At 51.8% G+C, this 22,755-nt stretch overlaps 1 protein-coding gene across 6 annotated transcripts in view; it reads right to left on the bottom strand.

The window, feature by feature from the left end:
* The window catches only part of COL23A1 (collagen type XXIII alpha 1 chain), a 357,189-nt gene that overhangs the window by 109,606 nt on the left and 224,828 nt on the right, over positions 1-22,755 (bottom strand). The gene's annotated exons all lie outside the window — the stretch shown is intronic.

Genomic DNA, 22,755 nt, shown 5'->3' on the forward strand with positions numbered 1-22,755 from the left:
AATTTTTTGTATTTTTTTTTTTTTTAGTAGAGACGGGGTTTAACTGTGTTAGCCAGTATGGTCTCAATCTCCTGACCTCATGATCCGCCTGCCTTGGCCTCCCAAAGTTGCTGGGATTACAGGTATGAGCCACTGCGCCCAGCCTTTTTGAAACCATTTTTTAAAATGAAATTAGGTCATTAATAATTTATGAAAAATTTTGAGAGGACACTGTCATTAACTTGGGTTTAAGACAAGAGGACGTTGAAAGTTCCACCCTTCATAGGCATAAAGTAGTAGTTACAAGAAAATATTTTCATCCTGTTAGGACTCATATCTAAGATAAGAGTTATAGAGTTATTATACATTGCATATGTACAAATAAACTTGTATTAGATATCTATAAAAGAAACATAAAAGTATGTTGTATATTACTGACCATTCTAGATTATTTTCTTTTGGAATTAAAGTAGACTTGTTAATAAAAAATCGCTGTAAATTGTCAGGAATGAAAGAAAAGCTATGGGTTTAAATCGATCTATTTATTTATTTATTTATTTATTATTGTTGTTGTTGTTGTTTTTGAGAAGGAGTTTCATTCTGTCGCTCAGGCTGGAGTGCAACGGTGCAATCTTGGCTCATTGCAACCTCCACCTCCCAGGTTCAAATTTTTCTCCAGCCTCAGCCTCCCCAGTACCTGGGATTACAGGTGCCCGCCACCACGTCTAGCTAATTTTTTTGTATTTTTAGTAGAGACAGGGTTTCACCATGTTGGCCAGGCTGGTCTCAAACTCCTGATCTCAGGTGATCCACCTGCCTCGGCCTCCCAAAGTGCTGGGATTACAGGTGTAAGCCACCATGCCCGGCCACAAATTGATCTTTTAAAGTTAAACACACATATGTACATATGTCTTAATATACATATACGCATGTTTCTATGTATGCCCCTTCACGTACTTCCCCAAAATCTGACTCTTGAAGGCTATCAACAAGAATGCGAATAACGGTTTTGCCTGTAGATGCTGCAATCAATCACACAAGGGCCCTGTTCATTCTTTTCCTTCCCACCGAAAAGATCACATGTCCCAAGCTGCGTTTACGCAGCAACAGCTAACTCATTTTCCCATCGTGATTAATCAGAGTCATATGCAGCAGCCCGTCGGAGCCTCTGAAGGCTGCAGATAGACACCAGCCTCACACTGGGCTGATAAAGCTCGAGCGGAAATCCAAGTGCCCCAGCATTGGGTTGGCCTGGGAGGCTGATTCCTCAACAAGGCATGATTTTCCTCAGAGCTTGTGAAATAGCAAAAATCCTTGATGGGTCTCCTTCCGGCCTCCAGGGACCTGAAAAGGGGACCATGAGTCCATGCCCATCAGGTGAGCAGGGTGAAGCCCAGTAGGGTCTGGTGGCCCTGCTTGAGGCCGCCTCCCCCTCCCTGTCCTCACCGTGCACCGAGGCACTGGGAGCCTCACTGGCCTGAGACCTTCCTGCAAGGATGGAAACGTCCGCTGAGCCATCCATATGGAAACTAAGAGCCCAGGTGGCCGTGGAGCACCTGAAATATGACCAGTGTGACCGAAGGACTAGACTTTATATTTAACTTTTTATATTTAAATAGCCATGAATGAACCTTGAACACATGCTAGCTGAAAAAGCCACACTGTGTGCGGTTCCACTCACAGGAAATGTCCTGAACAGGCAAATCCAGAGGGACTGAAAGAAGCAGACGCGGGGTTGCCAGAGCCTGGGGGAGGGGCATGGGAAGGGACTGCTAGAGCTTCTCTTTGGGGTGATGGACACTTTCTGGAATCAGACAGCGGTGACGGCTGCACAGTCTGTGAATATACTAAAAACCACGGAGTCACACACTTTAAATGGTGAATTTTATGTTGAGTTATATCTCTATTAAAAAAATAAATAAAACACAGGGCCAGGCGCGGTGGCTCACGCCTGCAATCCCAGGACTTTGGGAGCTGAGGTGGGCAGATCATGAGATCAAGAGATCGAGACCATCCTGTTCAACATGGTGAAACCCCATCTCTACTAAAAGTACAAAAATTAGCCCAGCATGCTGGCAGGCGCCTGTAGTCCCAGCTACTTGGGAGGCTGAGGCAGGAGAATCACTTGAACCCAGGAGGCGGAGGTTGCAGTGAGCCGAGATTGCGCCACTGCACTCCAGCCTGGTGACAGAGCGAGACTCCATCTCAAAAAAAAAGAAAAGAAAAGAAAAGAAAAAAACCCGAACAAATTTAAATAGCCACATGGGCTAGTGACTACCATATAGGCCAGCACAGTTCTAGAAACTTAGAGGAGTGGTCTGGAACTTTGATCATCTTCCCCTGTCCTGAATTCATGCCTCCCAGCCCCAGCCGTGCACCTCAGGGGTCTCCCGTGCCTCCATGTGCTTCCTGCTGCCCTGCCACCTCACCCCACCCCTGTTCCCATCCAGCTCCAGCTGCACTGACGCCACCTGCTACACTGGCCTTGCCTTGGCCTCCCCACCTGCCGCCCAGGGCTTGGTGGGGGCTCTTCCCAGCAGCTCTGCCGCCTGCAGGGACCTCTGTGTTCCCACACACCTGGGACGACTCTCAACTATGATCACCTGCTTTCTTCTTCTTATTTTGCTGAAAAGAACTCCTCCTCTACCCCATTGCTAATGGCTATTTTTTCCTACTGAGGAGGGGACACCTTAGGCAGAAGGCTAACCTAAACTGCCCCTGGCAGGGTCAAGGCCCCGTCCTGTGTCCCCCACCCCCACCAAGCCCTGTCATGCTACATTCTGGTCGTTTTCCATGTTCATGGCTACCTCCCTTGGCAGTCAGGGCTGGGTGTGTGGCCTCAGGGCTCCGAACAGGGCTGGGCCAGCAGGCATACCAGAACAGCGGCTTCCCCACTAACAAAGAGCCTCATGCCCACTTACTACCCAGCTTCTGGGCCGAGTTCCCCGCCTGGCTGTAGAGCATTCCGCCTCAGGACGGCAAAGGGGTCTGCAGAGCCCCTTCCCAGGACCAGGCCCCCATGGGTGCCCGATGGCTTCCACCTTCTTAAGTCTGATTTAGGGAGGGACTTCCAAGAGGTCCTGGGTCCTGCCACTCCACCTGATCCGAATCCAGCCCTTCCTCAGCCCTTCCATCTGAGGCCCAGTCACTCTCTGCACATGGCCCAGGCCAACCCCCCAGCAGGGAGGGGGACCCAACTCAGAGCTGCAACTCGCCCCACTGCAGAGCGTCAGCCTCCCCCGCCGCATCAGCAGCACAGGCCGACCCCCAAATCCCACCTGAGCCCAAGCAGGAGTGGGGTGCACGCATGTGAAGAGGTGCTCTGCTGAACACACAGAAGGCGGCATTGTTTTCCTGCGTCTTGCTAGGCAGTCTGGAAGGGATGCTTGGTAGAGCCGATGAGGGTTTACCAAATTCTCAGCACAGCAAGAACTTGGGTGATTGATGCGGAGAAAACATTTTTACCAGCCCCTCATCTGGTTTGTATTAAGAGGTTTCCATATTTGGATTTTTTTTTTTTTTCCCCAAGGTAAAAACCAACAATGAGTTGGGACCAGAGAAATAGCAGGGGCACAGGCAGCTGGGTGAGGGGAACCCGAGCTGAAAGATGTGACAGAGGTGGGAGGAGAAAGCCCCTCCCCACTGAGGACTGGTAGGAGGCAGAGGCCCACTGTGGCGGGTGCCCAGGATAATCACACTGGTGTTGATGACCCGGGTGACGCTGTGACTGGTTTCCTTTCTCACTTTATTAAAGTCACAATAGATTTGGCAGCAGAAAAAAGTGGCTGGTCCTCTCCGGCCCTCTGCTAGGCAGGACCATCCCCCATGCCCCACACCTGGCCCTCCCTAGGCGGAGTCACCCCACGCCCCACGCCTGGCCTCCGGTGCCTCCCGCTTCCTGCCTCATCTTTCCATGGCACTATCACCATCCAATGTAATGGGAAGTTTGTTTTTTTTTTTTTTGTCTTCTGTCTCCCTGTGCTAGCATGGGAGCCCCAAGAAGATGGACACAACACCGGATTGTTGACTGCATGAATTAATGATGGGCCAAGTCCTACCGGGCTCCCCCAACCCTCACCTGGGCCCCAGGCTCCTCCTTAAAGGGGAGGGGCGGGGGCAGCTCCACTGGTGGGTGTGATCTAGAGGAGGCCGCCCCCTGCGGTGGCCCCTGACTGGCCGGGGACCTCTGGCACCTCCCCAGGGTCTTCTCTCCCTCCCAGGCCTGCAGAGGGAGGGCAGGACTCGGGAAAAGCTCCCACCCCCAATGAGGTGCCAGTGCATGTGCACCCACGGTCTCGGCTCCTATCAAGTCTCCCGGCCTTCACGGTCCTCAGGCTCTCTGTGCCCCCTCTCCAGGCACCCTAAAATCAGGTCACAATGCAAGCTGGCTGTGCCCAGGGACATCAAGTCTGTGCCACGCTGTTCCCCTGCCTACAATTACATTGATCACTTTCCCACACAGTCAGCTTCCACTCAGTCCTCAGGCCGAGCACCCACGCCACCTCCTCCAGGACGCCCTCCTGGTCATGCCCCTCTGCTCCTTCTTGCTCCCAGCCCTGCCTGGCTCTGAAGCATGCTTCTATTTCTCCATCTCAGTCCTTTGCACTTGGGTATCATCCGCTCACCCTCTGACAGCTGGTTTAGGGTCCCAGCAGCCACCACAGTGCCTGGTGCACAGCAAGTTGGCTGTGGGAAGTTGGGGAGTCGCCGGCATGGTACTCCAGCACCCAGCACGGCGTCTAGGGCAGAGCAGTCAGGAAGCAAGGCTGGATGAACAGAGGGGTGGGGGGCCCAGCGCACTGTCAGGACTCACAATGTGGGGAGGAAGCAGGCACAGGTAGCTTGTGGCTGCCCCAGGGATTCCTCACCAGATAATTATAACCCGGGGTTCCAAGAGCCACAGAGGAAGTGTGGATACGTTGCGATGACAGCACTGAAGACGGAGTGATTAATTCTGCTGGGGGACATCTGTTAATGGGACAAGGCTGCCCGAGACCCTGAGCAGTCCTGCTGCCACGCCAGCCTGTTAGGCCGTGTGTGGCCTGCCCACTCCACTCCCCTGGCCTTGACTGAAGCTGGGTCACTTTTCCCGTCCAAGGGCCTTTCCCTGCAGCACGCAAGCCTCTCTTCCCGACTCTGGGCCAGCTGTGTTGATCCTCACTTTTAACAAACTGAGGGGCAGAACGGCCCGACAGCAGCTATCTATCCAACAACCATGTCCCAGGCCGGAATCCTCCCATCCAGGGAGGGACCACTTCCTGCCTGATATCAAGGACAAGGCCAGTGGGGGTGGTCTCCTGGGGGTTGCCAACCCTGAGACGGCCAAAGCCCCGGGGCTGCTCAGGCAGGAAAGCCGTGCTCCGCAGCTCCACTGACTGTCCCTGCGGCGTGGCACAGCACTCACGCCCAGCAACAGAGACACGGAGACGGGCCTCTGAGTGCAAGGACGCTCACGATGAATGAGGTGCAGCTGCAGCTGGCTCTGGAGGTGAGCAGGGGGATTCTGGCTTTAGAGAAAGATCTAGGTGGGAGAAAGGCAGCAAGAGGAGGAGTGAGGGAGAGCAGGCTCAGCCTCCCATGCTGACAGTTACCCGGCGGGTTAGGGCGGGGAGCAGGAAGCAAACCTTTGGATGGGCAATAACGTGTGTGCACAGTGGACTGGAGCCTCGGCGAGCCTTGATGGGGACCTGTCTCAGCAGCCTCTGCCCAGGGAACTGGGGGCTCGGTGAAAACCACCAGCATAGAAATGACCCGCAGGGCTGCTGAGCTGCCATAGGACCCCCGGGGGCCAGGGAGGCTACACTCGCCCCACTGTTCCTTTAACAGGAAGGATGAGACAGAAAACGGCGTCTGGAGTGTGGGGGAGACACGAGGTGGCAGCTCAGGCTGGGGCAAGGTTTGGGGTCATCTGGGGATCTCAGATTCGATACTGCTGGGGACAGCACTGATTTCTTGGTGCACAGCCTCTGGGCTGAATTCTGTGTTCCAGGCTGTTTTGGACTAATTGTGCCCCCGTCTCCTCCAGTTTGTATGTGGAAGCCCCTGGTCCCCACTGTGACTATATTTGGAGTCGAGGCCTTTAAGGAGGCAATTAAAGTAAAATGAGTCATAAGGTAGGGCCCTAACCCGAAAGGACTGGTGCTCTTGTAAGAACAGGGGAGGGCAGAGCTCTCCGTCTCCTGGCCAGGTGAGAACACAGCAGCTGCCTACAAGCCGGGAAGAGGCCTCGCTGGAAATCAACTCTAACGACACCTTGGTCTTGGATGTTCAACCTCCAGAACTTCGAGAAAATAACTTTCTGTTGTTGAAACCGCCCAGTCTGTGGGACTTTATGTCAGCCCTAGCGGACTAAAGCAGAGGCCCTAAGCGAGATACTTTCATCCCGGCTTCTCTGCTCAGCTCTCGGGTGGCCCTGTGGGGTGGGCATCGTCCTCGCTGTCCCGGTCTCACCAAGAAGCCGCAGGCAGTTCTGTGGCTGGATCAAGTGGGCAGAGCTATGGAGCAGTTGTCACACACCTTAGCACTTCGGATCTTTTCTCTCTCAAAAGAAGAGACAGATAAAACGACCACTATTGAAATGACCAAGATGGAAATGCTATTAAAGAAATTTAACAAACAAAAACAGAGTTCAGCCAATGAGGTGAGAACTTCTGCTGAAGAATGAAAACGGGGGAGGAGGAGGGAGATGAGACAAACCCCCATGACCTTGGGTGTTCAGAGCAACTGCGCTTACAGTTCTCATAAGGAGCAACAGTTCACTGTAAAGACGGAGTTTGAATTAATGCATAAAATACAGAAGCACAGCTCCTCTTGACCTCTTTTCAATACACAGCAAAGACAAACCTCTTTACCTTCTCTCCAGAGACGAATGCTGCACCCAGCTAAGAGACACGGGTGATCTGTTTCTCGGGGCCTAATAGACAACGTAGGCTAAAAACTCCGGAAGATGCATTCTCCTTCTAAGAATGCTCCTCTGAGTGCAGTGGTCTGCCTGCTCACCAGGTATAAGATGAGATAAACATAATTGCTCCCGAGGGCTGCTGACAGGGGAGTCTCCATCTCTCACACTTGTGCAGAACGAGGCCCAGCACGTCTGTTTGTCCATCCTCCTCACACTGAGTATTTTGGGAAGAAAATAATGGAAGTATTTCCCACTTGAGAAAAGGAGAGTTGGCAAGCTGCTCTCACATACCATTGAAAGGGGCAAATATATGAGAACGTCTTCAGAAGGTAACTGGCAACACACACTTCACAATCTCAAATGCACACACTCTTTGATCTAGCAACTCCACATTGAGGAATTCATCCTCAGATATACTTCCACATATGCACAAAAGCATGATGTATGAGGGGAAGCACTGCAGCGTCACGTTTAATAGAAAAAGACTGGAAACAGCTCCAAAGACCAATAACGGGAGATTGGTGAAGTGAATTACGGCGTACTGGTGCAATGAAACTCTATGCAGCCTTTAAAAAGAATGGAGCAAAATGAAGCTATAAAAGTAGTAAAAAAAAAAAAAAAAAAAAAAAAAGCTATAAATTTCTTTTATGTCTGATTTGAGAAAGCCCCTTTATATCTGACACAAACCTCAGAGGCCATAAAAGACTGATAAATGGGAATACATTGAAATTTTTTTTCATGATGCAAACACAAAACAAAACCCCCCAAAGTAGTTGAAAGTATAAAACCATGAGAAAATATTTCCAAACCATATGAAAACTTCCTTAAAACATTCCTACAAATCGGTGAGGAAGAGGTGAATAGCCAACAGAAGAGTGACCCAAGGATAGGACTGGGCCATTTGCCGAAAAGGAAATGCAAGTTTCTCTGAAACATACCCAACTCATCTTTAGTCACAGAGAATGGCAAATGACCTCTCCCCGGGACGTGGCTTCGCATCTCTTAGGATAAAGCGGTAACATGAAATAGTACCCACTTGCAATGAAATAGTCACATGAGGCTTAGCAGGGCCCTGGGAAGCACGTCCTCAGCGGCATGGAGGAGGCCAGGGTGTGGGTGATCTCTCTCCCTGGATGGGAGTCAGAGCTATGTCATCGCAGACGCGGGGACCCAGCAGGTCTACATCTAGGAATTTTTTTTTTTTTTTGAGACGGAGTCTCACTCTGTCGCCCAGGTTGGAGTGCAGTGGCCAGATCTCAGCTCACTGCAAGCTCCACCTCCCGGGTTCACACCATTCTCCTGCCTCAGCCTCCCGAGTAGCTGGGACTACAGGCGCCCGCCATGTTGCCCGGCTAGTTTTTTGTATTTTTTAGTAGAGACGGGGTTTCACCGTGTAGGCCAGGATGGTCTCGATCTCCTGACCTCGTGATCCGCCCGTCTTGGCCTCCCAAAGTGCTAGGATTACAGGCGTGAGCCACCGCGCCCGGCCCTACATCTAGGAATTTATCCCTCCCACGGACTCACCCGAATGTCAATTAATGCAGCCATTCAAAAACACAAAGACATTCCATCCGGGAGACAAAACATCTCGGATAGTCCATGATGTAGAAATAGGAGACAAAACTGTGTGTGTTGTGCTACCACTGAGTTTAAAAAAAAAAACAAGGAGAAAAGACTGTATTTACGTATGTGTTTGTTTGCAAGAGCCTAAAACACCCTGCCCAGGATGCAGGGTGACTGGTAACTCCCAGGCAAGGCAGCTTGGTTGCTGAGGGACAGGGATGGTTGGGACTTTTCCCACTGGATACTGTTTTATATCATCTGACTCTTTTATTTTCCAGTTTTATAATTCTTTTCCCCTATTTTTATTGAAGTATAATTGACAAATAAAAATTGTATTGCTTGCTGGGATAGGGTCTTTCTATGTTGCCCAGGCTGGAGTGCAGCCGTGATCATAGCTCACAGCAGCCTCCAACTCCTGGGCTCAAGTGATCTTTCTGCCTCAGCCTGGAAAGTAGCTGGGGCTATAGGCACATGCCACCATGCCCTGCTATTTGTTTTACTTTTTGTAGAGACGGGGTTTTCTTAAGTGATATAGTTTGGATCTGTGTCCCCACTCAAGTCCCCTGTTCAATTGTAATGCTCAATGTTGGAGGTGGGGCTCGGTGGGAGGTGACTGGATCACGGGAGTGGCTTAATGGTTTAACACCATCTCCTGGGTGCTGTTCTCATGACAGTGAGAGAGTTCTCGCGAGACTGGCTGTTTAGACATGTGTAGCACTTCACCCTTCGTGCTCCCTCTCTCCTGCTCAGCCATGTGGAGATGTGCCTGCTTCCCCTTCACCATCCACCATGACTGTAAGTTTCCTAAGGCCTCCCCAGAAGCAGGAGCCACTATGTTCCCGTACAGACTGTGAAAACGTGAGTCGGCCGGGTGTGGTGGCTCAAGCCTGTAATCCCAGCACTTTGGGAGGCCGAGGTGGGTGGGTCACGAGGTCAGGAGATCAAGACTATCCTGGCTAACACGATGAAACCCCGTCTCTACTAAAAAAAAAAAATACAAAAAACTAGCTGGGCGAGGTGGCGGGCACCTGTAGTCCCAGCTACTCGGGAGGCTGAGGCAGGAGAATGGCGTGAACCCGGGAGGCGGAGCCTGCAGTGAGCTGAGATCGCACCACTGCACTCCAGCCTGGGCGACAGAGCGAGACTCCGTCTCAAAAAAACAAAACAAAACAAAAAAAGAAAACGTGAGCCAATTAAACCTCTTTCCTTTAGGTTGGGTGTGGTGGCTTATGCCTGTAACCTAGCATTTTGGGAGGCCAAGGCAGATGGATTGCCTGAGCTCAGGAGTTAGAAACCAGCCTGGGCAACACGGTGAAACACCGTCTCAAGTAAAAATACAAAAAATTAGTTGGGCATGGTGGTGTGAGCCTGTGGTGCCAGCTATTTGGGAGGCTGAGGCAGGGGAATCGCTTGAAACCGGGAGGCAGAGGTTGCAGTGAGTGGAGATCACGTCACTGACTCCAGCCTGGGAGACAGAGCGAGACTCTGTCTCAAAAAAAAAAAAAAAAAAGAAAAAAAGAAAAAAACACACAACAAAAAAATGGATTTTAAAAATGAAGAATAGTAACTGTTTACATAGCATTTACATCACATTAGGCATTATAAGTAATCTAGAGATGATTTAAAGCATATGGGAAGATGTGTATTGGTTATGTGCAAATACTACACATTTTTCCAGGAATTCAAGGCTGCAGTGAGCTAGGATCACACCACTGCACTCCAGCCTGGGCCACAAAGACCCTCAAATAAAATAAGATAAATAAAATAAAATAAACAAGGATTTTATATCAAGGACTTGAGCATTCCACATTTGGGTATCTGCAGGGGGGTCCTGGCACCAATCCCCCATGGATATGAAGACACAACGCTATACAGCTATGGTAACATTAAGTCACACACCTTAAATAGATGCGGTTTTCCAGCCTGGGTTACACAGTGTGTTAGTCTGTTCTCGCACTGCTATAAAGAACTACCGGAGGCTGGGTAATTTATAAAGAAAAGAGGTTTAGTTTTACTTTTTTATTTTTATTTTTTTGGAGACAGAGACTCTCTCTGTTGCTCAGGCTGGAGTGCAGTGGTGTGATCTCGGCTCACTGCAACCTCCGCCTCCTGGGTTCAAACAATTCTCTTGCCTCACCGCCTGAGTAGCTGGGACTACAGGCTCATGCCACCAAGGATGTTAGCCAGGATGGTTTCGATCTCCTGACCTCGTGATCCGCCCGCCTCGGCCTCCCAGAGTGCTGGGACTACAGGCGTGTTTGTGTTTTTTCTGAATTGTTTTCGACCTTTGTTTAGCTGAATCCACAGATGCAGAGCCGCAGGTTCAGAGGGCGGACTGCGTATTGCGAAATGATCGACAGCACTGAGCTAATGAACAAGTTCACTGACTTGCGCAGTTACTACACCATTTGATGTTGAGTGAGCAAATATCTTACCTATTAAAATTGATACAGTAAAATAAAAAGAATGAGGCAGATTTCTATTTCCTGATATGGGATGATTTCCGAGATGTCTTCAAGTATAAAACGCAAGGTGCTGAGGACACTGTAGCACGGAAGAAGCTTGAAGTGGTCGCTCAGTGACAGAAGCAGGCACAGAAGACCCCAGGCTGAGGGCCCCACTCTAAGAAACGTCCAGAATAGGCAAAGCCAGAGACGGGGAGCAGAGGAGTGGCCGCCTGGGGTTGCGGAGCGGAGGAGGACAGCCAACGGGTGTAGGACTTCTTTCAGGGTGACGATCACCGTCTAAAGTTGATGGTGATGACGGCTGCACAATTCTGAATATACTGAAAACCACTGAGTTGTGCTTTTGACAGTTGGAGTCTATGGTCTGTGACTTGTGTATCAATAAAGCTGTTATTAAAAAAAGGCGAGGTACAGCACAGGGTGTAAAGCATTCCATAGTTTGTTTAAAAGAGGGGGTGGGCCGGGCGCGGTGGCTCACGCCTGTAATCCCAGCACTTTGGGAGGCCGAGGCCAGCGGATCACGAGGTCAGGAGATCGAGACCATCCTGGTTAACACGAAACCCCATCTCTACTAAAAATACAAAATAAATAAATAAATAAATAAAACAAAATTAAAAAAAAATAAAAAAAAGGGGGCATTTTTTTGTGGTCTATCTGGGGAGATCCAGAAGACACCAGGATTGACTGCCTCAGGAGAGGGGCCTGAGCCCTGGAGGCAGGGGCGGGAGGAGACATTCTGCCTCACTTGTGCATTCCTTCTTCCCACAAAGAGAAAGGCAGGGCGCAAAGGGTTAAGGGAGAGAAGGGGAGACAGAAAAAAAAAGGCAAAGGAAAGCAAAGAAGGTCAGCGCCTCCTCAGTCCCCATATTAAAGCAGCCATTGCTGCCGGAGCAGAGCTGGCTTGGCTGCCTGAGAAGGCAGACAGGCATCAAACCCAGTAGAGTGATGCCTGGGCAGGAGTTACGCACCCTCCCCCGGCCACCTGGCACCGAGATTGGCTATGCAGCACGAGGAGATGCCAGGGCTCCGAGCCTCAGGAACCCCGGTGCTGGTCCCAGCTGCAACCCCCTGGGATCTGCCCACCGAGCCTCTCCAACCCAGCACACCTGTGCCCACCTCTCCAGATAATCAGAGGCACTGCGTAAAAAAAGTCTGACACAAAGTCCGACACTAGTCAATGCTCCACAAAAGTTAGGCTGGCTTTTTCAAAAAAGTGCTTTGAATCAAATGTAAGTATTGTCTAAAATCTGCAGAAGAAAGGAACAATGAACGAAGCTAAAGATGTACTTCCCTTTACTCGAGGCTGTTTTCCTGTTCCCCTCTGTTCTTTCAGTATCTAATTGCATTAAGCACTGGTTCCCTCCCTGGTGATCCGGGGCTTCCCAGCAGGAAGTGACCTTGAGGGCGCCTGCCCAGTGACCTGCTTTCTGAAGTGCCGGGTAGTGCATCCCCTCAGATGGTGACCTCCTTCCCTTCTCAGAGGCTTCTGGTCTGTCCCGGCCTCAGGAGAATGCCTTTTCTGTGCTTTATACAGGACTGCTCAGCCAGGAGGGAGCCGGTGGAAGTGAGCCTCTGCCCCCCAGGGTAGGGGGGGTCAGCTTGGCTGCAGGGCTGGGGCTCATCTCAGAGAACTCACAATGAAATGAGGTTGGGCGTGCAGGGTCTTGCTGGGAACAGCACACTGGAGAATTGTGTGCCTTTGAGGTTTTAACTGTCCGCTGGGGAAACAAGTGAGTTCTTTAAAGGAAAACATATTTTGGAATCTGGTCTGAATAACACCAAGGGGCAGGCGGCCTCCAGAGGCCAGCCTTTGACTCTAGGCTCATGGGTGTCACCCTTGCTTTCACGTGTTCGTCCCAAATATAAAGGAATTTACTCATCAGCTGAAATTTCCAGTTGTTATTTCGCTTAATGTCAATTAAGATTTAAATTGTTTGTATGTCTGTGTGTATAAACATGATATACCCATATGTGATTTAATATGTGTATATAAGCCCCCACTCATAAAATATGAACCTATATATTAAATGTCTGTTTCTTTATAAAAGTTCCTGTGAAAAAAATTTAAAAATAAAGGGGGAAAATGATCCATATTTCATCTTTACATGACTGCAGTTAATATTTGGTTTAAAGTTATGTTCCAGGCCAGATGTCAAATCCAACTGTCTAATAAAAGGCTTCTGATTTGGTTTGGAAGAGGAAAGGGTGATCTATAAAGACAGAAAGCACAGAGGTCGCAGGATGGCAGCTCTACAGGCTGAAAGGGGCCTGGAGGTCTGGCTCAGCTTTGACTCCGGCACTGCAGTAAATACTCGCGTAACCCCGGGCAAGTCATTCAGCCTCCCTCAGCCTCGGTTTCCACCAACACCCACTTCTGGGTTGTTGCCAAGATGAAATAAGACAGTGAAGGGGGCTGGGTGCGGTGGCTCACGCCTGTAATCCCAGCACTTTGGGAGGCCGAGGCAGGTAAATCACTTGACGTCAGGAGTTTGAGACCAGCCTGGCCAATATGGTGAAACCCTGTCTCTACTAAAAACACACAAAAAATTAGCTGGATGTGGTGGCGGGTGCCTGTAATCCCAGCTACTTGGGAAGCTGAGGCAGGAGAATTGCTTGAACCCAGGAGGTGGAGGTTGCAGTGAGCCGAGATCACATCACTGCACTCCAGCCTGCATGACAGAGCAAAACTCTGTCTTAAAAAAAAAAAAAAAAAAAAAGATCATGAAGGGACTGTCGTGGCCCCTGTCAGAGTGTAGGCTGCTCATAAGTGTTCATTTTCCTTGTTTGGTTTAATAAAAAGATTCCGGAAAGAGGTGTGGAGTGAAAACCCGGTCTATGTTTCTTGCTGCACGCTGGCTCTGTATGTCCAGCAAATGTTCACTTAGTAAATCATGGAGCTCAGATCTTGTGTGCAAAGCCCAAACTGGGAGGGGACCAGGCCACTTCTTTGAAGGGAAAGGAGGACAGAGAGAAACTCAGAAATCAGCCTATTTCTAGGGAGAAGATGGAACAGGACTGGGATGGCTCCCAGAAACTAAGCATCTTCCTCAAGGGTGAAGGGAGACGGAGCAGAGGAGTCCAGTGGAGAACGAGGGGGGCTGCAGAGGAGGTCTGTGGAGCAGGGGTGGGGTTAAGGGTGAGCTTATGGAAGTGGAAAAGCTTTTCCTGAGGCCAGAGCCTGGGGCGAGACACACAGCCACTGGCATCATAGGTCTTTGGGGGGCAGCTCCAACCCCACAGTTCTCTTCGGTGGTCCCGTAAACTTCCCAAACGTCCTGGGATGCCAGCCTGCTGACACGCGAACCGCATCTCCCAGGGACAGCCTCCCTGCCCAGAAGTGGTCCCGAATCCTTTGTCAGACCAAGCGTAGAGATTTCTCAGTTGGCCCCAAATTCTTTGTCAGATCAAGCGTAGGGATTTCTCAGTTGGGAAAACCTAGTCACTGAATTTCACAGAAAGTAGAATAAGAATAGAAACTGCGAAGCTTTTTTTTCAAGGAAAGTCTGTTTCTTTATTAGATTGCACAATCTTTTCCCAGTGGAGACAGGTCAATTTAAAGGGGCAGCAGCTCTGCAAGGATGACACACATATCCAGGGAGAAGCTGCCATGTGACCCGCATGCTCCTGGGGACCCAGACTGGGCCTCGTGTGGGAGGGGATGGAGGGCTGGAGTCGTGCCGAGCGGCCTGCCCGGCAAAGGGCAGGAGAACCAGCCACACACAGATCTGTGTTCAAATCCCTCACTAGACTACCAGACGCAGAACTGTTGGCAAACACCTTTCTGAGCTTCTGTGTCCCCACCTTAAAAATGAGAATTATACCCCCCTATTTGGGTCACAGAAACATAATATGTTTCAGATGAGAAACATGCTAGAAACTTGCACGTCACGCCCGGCCACGGAGTGTTCAGGAGGTGCTGTCCTTGTCCCGCATGGAGCAGGTGCACCGGCTGCTGCTATGCTTCTGCTGTGACATCCTTCAGGGAACCAGGGGACCCACAGAGCTCCACATCCCTGGGCCGGCCAACAGAGCCAATGTGACGGGAGAGAAATGCTATGCACCCGGGGCTTAAACAAGAGTAGTTCTATGGCCTTTATCAGGCCAACATGATGCTGAAGAACAACAGAAGACGTTTTTGACATTCGGCTTTGGACTCGGCAAACAGGGCTGGACTGACCATGTCTCAGGGACACACTCTGGCCACATCCTCACTACATCCAAGCAGAGGCTGCCTGGTGCTGCTGTCAGGGTCTTTGCTGGGCCTCTAGTCATTCTTGTGCCACTCGCACCAGGTTTTTAAAAACCGTTTTTCTTTAAATTAACCCTTCTTACTTAAATAAAATATATTTGAAAATGAAACTTAAGTTACGACCACAAAAGGAAAACCACTCTTCCCTGCCATAAGTTGGTTGCTGTTAAAATCATATGTGATGAAAGCTACACACTGCAGTGAGGCTCTCTCCAGCAAAATCGCCTGCAATCTCAGTCTAAGGTCTATTCTCTTTGTCAAAAAGGAAATTGACACGTATTAAAGGAGTGTTAAAGATGCACTAGGGACACTGAGAGACGATCTCTTGAGTCAGTTGGAAGGACTGGGAGAGATTTGAAGGCCTTTCTCCCATGGAGTCACTTGTCTTTGAGTGAATATTGGGTTAATGCTTTTGAGCCCTTGATCTGAGGAATGATCTTGGTGTGAACATGGGCACATGTGGCCTGAGGAGGGTAGAAGCCGATGCTTAGAGTCTTGCTCTCCTCATGTCTCCTCACCATTCCTCCATGGGCTCCACCTCCCTCCTACAGGGCCCTTCTCCCCACCTCCACCCTCAACCCAACCCCTGGTTCCCTGGCCTTGTCTCTCCCCATCATACATGCGCCTGTAGGACTCACGTTTTCCCACAGCCTCCACAAGAACCCCTGCACAGCGTGTTCCCACCATCACTACGTCCCCAACCCTGACGGCTCCCAATTCCTCTCCTGGGATCGCTGACTCCATGCTGGACCTCTGTCCCCTTGGGAACCGCGGTCACGTCCAAGACAGGCGCTTTCCCTATGTGTGCTCGAGCCACGCACCGGCTCTCCCTGTCTCCTGCTGCAGATGAGCAAGGTAAGGTCCAGCAAGACCGGTCAGCAGCTGGGCAGGCTCCACATCCTGACATTCCTGCCTCCCCCCCAGGGATTTTCCACCATCCTCCTCTGGAACTCTCTCTCCAAACCACAAGCTGACATCACACAGGGAGTCACTGGGCGCTCCCTAGGAAATGCTGAGTGGGAGATAAAGGAGTTGTGATGTTTACGCAAAGCTTCCCTCCTCCCCTCCTGCAGATATGAGGTCATTGTTACAGGCAACAAGGAGGCTTTCGAGGTCCAACTTTTAGTGGACATCGCTGCAGGTGTGGCGGGGCATTGAGGTGGGAACACAGTCAGCTGGTGAAAGATGGTGTGCAGGGCGGCTCCTCCTGTCCCTGCCTGTGAGCTGTGAGACAGACACCATTCCCATTTCCACCCAGAGCCCAAGTGAATGGAGGGAGGCTGAGTTTGGAGCCAGGTAGCTGTGGGTCCGAATAACGGCTCGACCACAGGCCCCAGGGTTGGTGGGGGCATGTCCCACTGAATCATGGACAGCGCTGCATCTCAGTGGGCCCACAGCACGACACCAACCTCTGGGCTGATACCGAATCCAGGCTAAGCCACCGCTCACTTCACCAAGGGGTGTCTGTGGCCTGCCAAGCAGTCATTCTCTCTCTCTCTCTTTTTTGTTTTTTGCCATCAGCACCCCCATTTTCCTGTGGAGAGCCACCCTTCCCCACTCTCAGTCCACCTGGATTTGTTAAGTCTTGGCCTCTCCCACCCACTCGTGCCACCAGCAGGTGACTGTGGCCTGGCTCATAGGCCTACTCTCACTTTTCTGGCTGCAATGATTGGCTCAGAGTGTAACATGTCACCCAGGAGTCTCCGCCATGGGACTTCTGTTGGAACTATTAGAAAAGAGAGCTTTCTTCCTGCAGCTACAAGAAAGGAGTAAGGCTAGAACTTCAAAGGCTCCACTTCCTGAAGGTGAAGCTGGCACAGAGCAAAGCATCCCAAGCACTGGGAGAGGCTGCCCGATGGCATGGACCAGCAGCCAGACCCACCCTGCGGAAGCCGAATCTACAACACACCCACTCCCACAGCAACCCCACATTTTTTGTTCTGTTTTGTTTTTTGGGTTTAAGTCCGTTCAAGTTAGGTGTTTTTGTGACTAGCAACAAACAGTGTCCTAACAGGTGTAAGCAGTATTTTTAGGGAGTCAGACAACACAACTGCAGGGCACTAAGCATCAGCCCATGCCCTAGAGTTACAGTGTATCAAGATTTTATCGCATGTTAATTCTGGCCTCTCCTAAAGGGCCTATCATCCTCTTGTTATCTGCTCATTGATCACTGTATACATTTTGTATCTCCAAGTTGTTGAAAACACTGAGGGGATAGCCTAAGTACAGAACCTACAGTCCAGAAGAAGAAACCCCTCCTGGCTGACACAGTGCACTCACTCATTCACTGACTGACTCACTCATTCATTCACTCACTATCAACTGAGTCCTACTAAGGCTCAGTCATAGTTCTAATTAGACTTGTGTGACTATTAACTAACCGGCTACACTCCCAGCCAGACTCTGGTCCCAAATGTCTCCTTTTCAGACAAAAACACTAGGACATTTTGGTCAGCACCCACATGAAGTCCAAATACACTGGAATTAAACACTCCCTTGACACACAGTCCCATAGGAGCGCCCTGTCACTCGGCCACAGAGCCTATGGCCGCTTCACTTCCCCATCAGCTGTGGGTGGCGGCTGCAGGTCCGACACTGGCTCACCCGCTAGAGTTTCCAGAATCCATCCCTCTGGAAACTGGCATGGTTCTGATGGCTTATCCATCACCCTCTGTTCTTCCTCAAAGACACAGCCATATTTCTATGATCACATTAGCAAGTCCTTTCCACACTCTGGCATGACCCATCTGGGTGTGGACACGTAGGTTCACGTAACGGGATTTGTCACGTGTGGGCAGCACCTGCTTTGTGGGAGAGCCTCCTAGAACCTCCCCCCACACCTTCTGCTTTGCAGCCCTCCTGATTGTTCCCGACAGACCCCTCCACCTGAGGTATAAGTGGCCATCCAGGACTTGAGGCACCCTCGGTCTGGCTACCACCTCGGGCCCGCCCCGGTCATGTCGGGGGCTCTCCTTTGACTTTGTGCCACACAGACATTTAAAGCCGCATGTGCTCTCCTGCACATTTCTGCCTGTTGGTTTTTGGGCCCCTCCCTGGCTTTGTTTCCCTCCCTCTCATCTAAGCCTACATCCCTTGTAAGTCTGAGAAGAGAGCGCCACATGCGTCCAGAACTGCCTGGCCCCCACCCCTTATGGGAAGTCCGTCTTCTTCCTTCTTCCTCCTCATGTCTGCTTTCCTCATTTCTATGTTTTGAATCTCTTGGTTTGGGAATGGCAGCTCCAGGTCTCCAGGAGGGTGAGCTGAGGGTGGAGCAGGCCCACAGGTGGGGCCCGCCTATGCAAAGTACTCAGCCTTGGTCCCCTGAAATGCAGGAGCTAGTTCACCTGGTGCAGTCAGGGCCGCGATCATCCCTCATGGGCCGTCTCCCTAATGCTATCTGATCCTGCCTCTCCCATCTCCAACATCAGGAGACACTGAATTATAGTTCTAGAAGTGTGGTTGGGGAGGCACCTGGGAAATCACCTGGCCTAGCAGTTGCACCTCTGATTAGCAGAATCACCCGGACATCTTTTCCTGTCCCCACTCCAGAAGTTCTGAGTCACGAGGTCTTGGGTGGGCCTAAGGCACTTGAATCTACAAAAGTGCCCCCATTCCCCATGACTCTGCTGATGAACTGCAGAGGGGCTACCCCTCACCTATGGGGACGCCGGCACCTTGCAGGTTTCAGAGCGCGCTGCAGGGGGCCTGCCCAGGCCCCAGCCTCCAGCATGCACACCCAGCATTTCCAGTGCCTGGGGCTGAACTGGCTTGGAAGCCTGGGGTCTGAGCTGCTCACTCACATCCCTCGCCAATACAGCCTGAATTTATTAAGCAATGGGTTCATCCTGTCAGGCAAATAAACAGATGCACAAGCAGATAAATCAGTAAAGAATAAACCGTAGGGGCAATAATTATCTCTTTGTAATTTCTCTTTGGGGTGGGCTTTATGACGTTGCTGTGTGTGTGTATGTGTGTTTGTGTGTGTTTTAAAAATAAGCAAAATTGTTTTCCTGGGATTCCATCCAGGAACATTAGATATGCAGTCCAGCCCCAGCTCACAGGAAACCCTGCTCAGGCAGATGGTGTGGGAGTGCGAGGTTGTGCTTTGATGGTGGGGCAGAGGAGCCCTAGGGGGCACTGAGACCTCGGTGGCCGTCCCAGGCTCTGTCTTCTCTGCATATGGCCTCAGGCAGCTCAAGGCTAGCTTCCCACTGGCCTCCTGCTTCCTCCATGCTCACACATTTTAGGTCTGATGGGTACCCGCCACCCAACCCCTTTTTCTTTCGATGTTGACAGGATCAAGCACAAGCCTCTTTGGCAGGGATGGAGGGTCCTCAGGTCTGGCTGGGCCCACCCGGCTGCTTCCCGGTCTCTACCACATGCCCCAGCCCCACCCCACGGCCCACCCAGCACCCGCCAGGCATGCAGCGGCCCCGCTCCTCTCCCTGACAGCTGCGTGCTGTTTGCTGTTTCCTGCAGACCCTTGTTTCCTGTTCTCTGCCTGGAAAGCCATATCTTGTTCTCCAAGTCCAGTTCTGATGTCACCTTTCTCACACCCAGGAGTCCTCTATGACCTGGGAGGGGGCCCACTCCCTCTACCCTTAGCGATGGACACTGGCTTGTGATGGTCTCCCGGGTACACTGGTAGCTCCTTGAGGGCAGGGCCTGGGCACATCTGGAGTCAGTGAGCACAGCAGGAAGGGGAGAGGGTCAAGCACATGAGCGGCCTGGAAGCAGACGTGCCCAGTTCAAGCCCCACTCCAGCCCTCCCCAGCTGGGTCACCCCTCACGGCCTGCGAGTTCCCTTCTTCATCTGAGCTCAGTTTAGATGACGCCCCCAGTGCCAGGTGATGATCTGCTGCTGTGTCCTCAGCACCTGGCCCAGCCCCCATGGGAGCTGGTACTGCACCGGTTAAAGCTCCATCTACCCTATGAGGAGGCAAGTCCCCAAGGGCGGGGCTGGGTCTGATTCACCTCTTCCTCCCCAGAGCTCAGGGTTCACTCTGCAGCTCTTTGCTGGCTGAAGGGCCTGCTCCCAGCCCAGCCTGGCTTTCCGGAGGGAAGGGGCACCCCTGCCTTGCCCGAGGTTCCCTCTGCACCCCACCATGGGAGTTGCCTCCTCCATCCTCTGGTGCACCAGGTTAGCTTGACTCCAGATGCCCTGCTGGTCTGGCTCCACCTGGTTGCTGGAGTCTGACTTCCCAGCTCCCATCCGCCCTTCCCTGCAGCCTCCTGGGCTGGTTCCAGTTTGGGGCCATCATCTCTTGTGCATCTTTGCTCACAGTGTCTTTTTTTTTTTTGAGACAGAATCTCATTCTGGTCACCCAGGCTAGAGTGCAATGGCACGATCTTGGCTCACAGCAACCTCCACCTCCTGGGTTCAAGCGATTCTCCTGCCTTAGCCTTCTGAGTAGCTGGGATTACAGGCGCCTGCCACCACGCCCAGCTAATTTTTGTATTTTTAGTAGAGACGGGTTTCACCATGTTGGCCAGGCTGGTCTCGAACTCCTGACCTCAGGTGATCGGCCTCCCAAAGTGCTGGGATTACAGGCGTGAGCCACCGTGCCCCGCCTGCTCACAGTATCTTCTGCACCTACACTCCCATCTGACCTTTCCAGACCAACTTCCACCTGCCCCAGCAGAGTGCTTTCAGATCCCCCGCTCTGCGAAAATGCATCACTGATCACTGTGACTAGAACAAGTCCTCATGTCTCTCTCTGTGACCCCCCAACCCACTCTCCAGCTACCCCTAGAACCAAAACAGCATCCGGCCGCTGCCACGGTGCTGCAGCCACACTGAGCGCCCGAAACCTCGCCGGAGGCACATTCCTCTTCCGTGCCTGTGCGTCTGCTGGTCTAAACCATTATCCATTGCTGAGGCTCACAGCAGACGTCACCTCTTCCATAAAAGCTTTTCTGACTCCTTCACCCAGGAAGCAGGGTCCTGCCCTCCTCTGCAGCCCCACGTGGCCCACTTGGCATGAGTGGCTGGCTTGCTGGCCTTCCTGGCCACACCAGATGGGCTGTGATTGCTTCACCTCTGCATTCCAGGCGTCTCCTGTGGGCCTGGAATGGGGTGGTCATTTGGTGAGTGTTTGTTGAAACTGAATTTTACACGGCAGGGGTTTCACAGACTCTTCTCTGGTTGGGTTTTGGCCTGACTGCTAATCAGTCCATTTGCTATCAGACAAAATTCAGTTGTGGTCACGTCAGACATTTCCCTTGGCCAAATCGTTATCTGAGGGTATCACTGGAATACTCATCAGCACTAGCCTGAACTGCTTGGAAACCACCAGTGTCATCCGCTCCGAGTCTTCCGATGGTGCCCAGATGGGAGCTCTGCGGTGAGCGTACTTTCCATCATTAAGCTGACGGGGGCTCCACGTCTGAGAGGGGCATTTGGCCTTGGGTGGGTCACGCCTCTCTGTGTGCCCGTTTCTCCTGTGGAGCAGCAAGAAGCACCAGCCAGGCCGGGCGCGGTGGCTCAAGCCTGTAATCCCAGCACTTTGGGAGGCTGAGATGGGCGGATCACGAGGTCAGGAGATCGAGACCATCCTGGCTAATGCGGTGAAACTCCGTCTCTACTAAAAAAAATACAAAAAACTAGCCGGGCGAGGTGGCGGGCGCCTGTAGTCCCAGCTACTCGGGAGGCTGAGGCAGGAGAATGGCGCAAACCCGGGAGGCGGAGCTTGCAGTGAGCTGAGATCCGGCCACTGCACTCCAGCCTGGGCGACAGAGCGAGACTCAAAAAAAAAAAAAAAAAAAAAAAGAAGCAGCACCAGCCAGCGTATCAGCAAGGTCCTATGGAAGGTGGCGTGATCTCCATTTTGCTGATTCAGAGCACCCTTGGAAATCAGTGTCCTGCACATTTATACAGAGCTCCAAGCCCACTGTAGTAGACTGGGGGTTCCCCTGGTGGCTGCGAAATCTGGCCTCACCACCGTGTTGAACGGAGGAGACTCTAGGTAAACATGAGGTCCCACTGTACGAGTCGGGAGTCCTGATGTGTTAGGGAGGCTGGGGGGTCACACCAACGATGAGCAGGCTGCGGAGGGCCCATCGGATGAGCAGGCTGCGGAGGGCCCATCGGGTGAGCAGGCTGTGGAGGGCCCATCGGGTGAGCAGGCTGCGGAGGGCCCATTGGGTTCTGCTGCTGAACAAATGCAGGCTGCCATCGTACAGTCTGGCTCTCTTTTCTTTCTAGCGTGTCATCCAAACACCCACTTCCCACTTCTGGGAACTTCTCGCTCCCAGATTCAGAAACTGTCCTGGGGCACCAGCAGGTGGGTGCGAGGTACACACCAGTCCTGGCTTCCCGGGGATACAGCTGCCACCCTTCAGGCCGCAGCCTGGGTCGGGCACTGTGGAGAGTGGAGCGGGATGAGACCAGCTGCTGTCCTGGAGGGGCTCAGGGCTGGACCAGGTGGCAGGACCTGGGAGGCACCCAGGAGAGCTGCTCTAAGGGAGACGCTGTGCACACTGTGGAAATGCATGGGGCCAGTGGCGCATGGAGGGGCAAGGAAGGACTGATCAGAAAGGCTGTGTAGGAGCAGAGCCTTGAAGGGAGAGAGGATTTCGATGTGTCGAAAGGGCAGGCA

This window comes from Papio anubis, chromosome 5 (genome assembly GCF_008728515.1).
Source record: "Papio anubis isolate 15944 chromosome 5, Panubis1.0, whole genome shotgun sequence".
Classification (NCBI taxonomy): Eukaryota; Metazoa; Chordata; class Mammalia; order Primates; family Cercopithecidae; genus Papio; species Papio anubis.